The sequence below is a fragment of the Rhipicephalus microplus genome, unplaced genomic scaffold, assembly GCF_043290135.1.
Source record: "Rhipicephalus microplus isolate Deutch F79 unplaced genomic scaffold, USDA_Rmic scaffold_38, whole genome shotgun sequence".
NCBI classification, from domain to species: Eukaryota; Metazoa; Arthropoda; class Arachnida; order Ixodida; family Ixodidae; genus Rhipicephalus; species Rhipicephalus microplus.
Window position 1 is genome coordinate 2,020,113 of NW_027464611.1, and position 4,410 is coordinate 2,024,522.

At 53.1% G+C, this 4,410-nt stretch overlaps 1 non-coding gene across 1 annotated transcript; it reads left to right on the forward strand.

Moving 5' to 3' along the window:
- The first annotated feature begins 2,556 nt into the window (after nucleotides 1–2,556).
- On the forward strand, nucleotides 2,557–2,629 carry TRNAK-CUU (transfer RNA lysine (anticodon CUU)). Its single transcript has one exon. It is a non-coding gene; the product is annotated as a tRNA-Lys (tRNA).
- Nucleotides 2,630–4,410: the final 1,781 nt, after the last annotated feature.

Below are 4,410 nucleotides of genomic sequence, written 5' to 3' on the forward strand. Positions count from 1 at the left end.
GATGGCTTTGAAGATATGTTCTGATGGGTGTGAGAGTGGAGCACGACTGTCTTCGTGGCGCAATTGACTAGCGCGATCGGCTGTTAACCGAAAGGTTGGAGGTTTGAGCCCACCCAGTGGTGGTGCGGCGCTTTTTTTTCTTTGGGCTGATAGCTTTGAAGATATGTTCTGATGGTGGTGAGAGTGGAGCACGACTGTCTCCGTGGCGCAATTGGCTAGCGCGTTCGACTGTTGACCGAAAGGTTGGAGGTTCGAGCGCACCCGGTGGTGGTGCGGCGCTTTTTTTTCTTCGGGCTGATAGCTTTGAAGATATGTTCTGATGGTGGTGAGAGTGGAGCAGGACTGTCTCCGTGGAGAAATTGGCTAGCGCGATCGGCCGTTAACCGAAAGGTTGGAGGTTCGAGCCCTCCCGAGTGTGGTGTGTTGCTTTTTCTTTGCACTGATAGCTTTGAAGATATGTTCTGTTGGTGGTGAGAGTGGAGCAGGACTGTCTCCGGGGCGCAATTGGCTTGCGCGATCGGCTGTTAACCGAAAGGTTGGAGGTTCGAGCCCACGCGGTGGTGGTGCGGCGCTTTTTTTTCTTAGGGCTGATAGCTTTGAAGATATGTTCTGATGGTGGTGAGAGTGGAGCACGACTGTCTCCGTGGCGCAATAGGCTAGCGCGATCGGCTGTTGACCGAAAGGTTGGAGGTTCGAGCCCACCTGGTGGTGGTGCGACGCTTTTTTTCTTTGGGCTGATAGCTCTGAAGAAATGTTCTGACGGTGGGGAGAGTGGAGCACGACTGTCTCCGTGGCGCAATTGGCTAGCGCGATCGGCTGTTAACCGAAAGGTTGGAGGTTCCAGCCCTCCCGGGAGTGGTGTGTTGCTTTTTTTTCTTTGGGCTGACAGCTTTGAAGATATGTTCTGGTGGTGGTGAGAGTGGAGCAAGACTGTCTCCGTGGCGCAATTGGGTAGCGCGTTCGGTCGTTAACCGAAAGGTTGGAGGTTCGAGCCCACCCGGTGGGGGTGCGGCGCTTTTTTTTCTATGGGCTGATAGCTTTCAAGATATGTTCTGATGGTGGTGAGAGTGGAGCAGGACTGTCTCCATTGCGCAATTGGCTAGCACGATCGGCTGTTAACCGAAAGGTTGGAGTTTCCAGCCCTCCCGGAAGTGGTGTGTTGCTTTTTATTTGCGCTGATTGCTTTGAAGATATGTTCTGATGTTGGCGAGAGTGGAGCAGGACTGTCTCCGTGGCGCAATTGGCTAGCGCGATCGGCTGTTAACCGAAAGGTTTGAGGTTCGAGCCCTCCCGGGAGTGGTGTGTTGCTTTTTTTCTTTGGGCTTATAGCTTTGAAGATATGTTATAATGGTGGTGAGAGTGGAGCAGGACTGTCTCCGTAACGAAATTGGCTAGCGCGACCGGCTGTTAACCGAAAGGTTGGAGGTTCGAGCCCTCCCGGGAGTGGTGTGTTGCTTTATTTTCTTTGGGCTGATAGCTTTGAAGATATGTTCTGATGGTGGTGAGAGTGGGGCAGGACTGTCTCCGTGGCGCAATCGGCTAGCGCGATCGGCTGTTAATAGAAAGGTTGGAGTTTCGAGCCCACCCGAGGACGGTGTGTCGCTTTTTCTTTTCTTTGCGTTGATGGCTTTGAAGATATCTTCTGATGGTGGTGAGAGTGGAGCATGACTGTCTTCGTGGCGCAATTGACTAGCGCGATCGGCTGTTAACCGAAAGGTTTGAGGTTTGAGCCCACCCAGTGGTGTTGCGGCGCTTTTTTTTCTTTGGGCTGATAGCTTTGAAGATATGTTCTGATGGTGGTGAGAGTGGAGCACGACTGTCTCCGTGGCGCAATTGGCTAGCGCGTTCGACTGTTGACCGAAAGGTTGGAGGTTCGAGCGCACCCGGTGGTGGTGCGGCGCTTTTTTTTCTTCGGGCTGATAGCTTTGAAGATATGTTCTGATGGTGATGAGAGTGGAGCAGGACTGTCTCCGTGGCGAAATTGGCTAGCGCGATCGGCTGTTAACCGAAAGGTTGGAGGTTCGAGCCCTCCCAAGAGTGGTGTGTTGCTTTTTTCTTTGTGCTGATAGCTTTGAAGATATGTTCTGTTGGTGGTGAGAGTGGAGCACGACTGTCTCTGTGGCGCAATTGGCTAGCGCGATCGGCTGTTAACCGAAAGGTTGGAGGTTCGAGCCCACCCGGTGGTAGTGCGGCGCTTTTTTTTTTCTTTGGGCTGATAGCTTTAAAGATATGTTCTGATGGTGGTGAAAGTGGAGCAGGACTATCTGCGTGGCGCAATTGGCTAGCGCGATCGGCTGTTAACCGAAAGGTTGGAGGTTCGAGCCCTCCCGGGATTGGTGTGTTGCTTTTTTCTTTGCGCTGATAGCTTTGAAGATATGTTCTGTATGTGGTGAGAGTGGAGCATGACTGTCTCCGTGGCGCAATTGGCTAGCGCGATCGGCGGTTAACCGAAAGGTTGGAGGTTCCAGCCCACCCGGTGGTGGTGCGACGCTTTTTTTCTTTGGGCTGATAGCTCTGAAGAAATGTTCTGACGGTGGGGAGAGTGGAGCACGACTGTCTCCGTGGCGCAATTGGCTAGCGCGATCGGCTCTTAACCGAAAGGTTGGAGGTTCGAGCCCTCCCGGGAGAGGTGTGTTGCTTTTTTTTCTTTGGGCTGATAGCTTTGAAGATATGTTCTGATGGTGGTGAGAGTGGAGCAGGACTGTCTCTGTGGCGCAATTGGCTAGCGCGTTCGGTCGTTAACCGAAAGGTTGGAGGTTCGAGCCCACCCGGTGGTGGTGCGGCGCTTTTTTTCTATGGCCTGATAGCTTTGAAGATATGTTCTAATGGTGGTGAGAGTGGAACAGGACTGTCTCCGTGGTGCATTTGGCTAGCGCGATCGGCTGTTAATCGAAATGTTGGAGTTTCCAGCCCACCCGGTGGTGGTGTGGCGCTTTTTTTTGGGGGCTTATAGCTTTGAAGTTATGTTCTGATGGTGGTGTGAGTGGAGCAGGACTGTCTCCGTTGCGCAATTCGCTAGCGCGATCGGCTGTTAACCGAAAGGTTGGAGTTTCGAGCCCTCCCGGGAGTGGTGGGTTGCTTTTTTCTTTGCGCTGATAGCTTTGCAGATATGTTCTGATGGTGGTGAGAGTGGAGCACGACTGTCTCCGTGGCGCGATCGGCTAGCGCGATCGCCTGTTCACCGAATGGTTGGAGGTTCGAGCCCACCCGGTGGTGGTGCGTCGCTTTTTTTTTCTTTAGGCTGATAGCTTTGAAGATATGCTCTGATGGTGGTGAGAGTGGAGCACGACTGTCCCCGTGGCGCAATTGGCTAGCGCGATCGGCTGTTAACTGAAAGGTTGGAGGTTCGAGTCCTCCGGGGAGTGGTGTGTTGCTTTTTTTTTCTTTGGGCTGATAGCTTTGAAGATATGTTCTGATGGTGGTGAGAGTGGAGCAGGACTGTTTCCATGGCGCAATTGGCTAGCGCGATCGGCTGTTGACCGAAAGGTTGGAGGTTCGAGCGCACCCGGTGGTGGTGCGGCGCTTTTTTTTCTTTGGGCTGATAGCTTTGAAGATATGTTCTGATGGTGGTGAGAGTGGAGCAGGACTGTCTCCGTGGCGCAATTGGCTAGCGCGATCGGCTGTTAACCGAAAGGTTGGAGGTTCGAGCCCTCCCGGGAGTGGTGTGTTGCTTTTTCTTTGCGCTGATAGCTTTGAAGATATGTTCTGATGGTGGTGAGAGTGGAGCAGGACTGTCTCCGTTGCGCAATTGGCTAGCGCGATCGGCGTTTAACCGAAAGGTTGGAGTTTCGAGCCCTCCCGGGAGTGGTGGGTTGCTTTTTTCTTTGCGCTGATAGCTTTGAAGATATGTTCTGATGGTGGTGAGAGTGGAGCACGACTGTCTCCGTGGCACGATCGGCTAGCGCGATCGCCTGTTCACCGAAAGGGTGGAGGTTCGAGTCCACCCGGTGGTGGTGCGGCGCTTTTTTTTAGGCTGTTAGCTTTGAAGATATGCTCTGATGGTGGTGAGAGTGGAGCACGACTGTCTCAGTGGCGCAATTGGCTAGCGCGATCGGCTGTTACCTGAAAGGTTGGAGGTTCGAGCCCTCCGGGGAGTGGTGTGTTGCTTTTTTTTCTTTGGGCTGATAGCTTTGAAGATATGTTCTGATGGTGGTGAGAGTGGAGCAGGACTGTCTGCGGGGCGCAATTGGCTTGCGCGATCCGCTGTTAACCAAAAGTTTTGAGGTTCGAGCCCACCCGGCGGTAGTGCGGCGCTTTTTTTTCTTTGGGCTGATAGCTTTGAAGATATGTTCTGATGGTGGCGAGAGTGGAGCAGGACTGTCTCCGTGGCGCAATTGGCTAGCACGATCGGCTGTTAACCGAAAGGTTGGAGTTTCGAGCCCACCCGGTAGTGGTGTGTTGCTTTTTTCT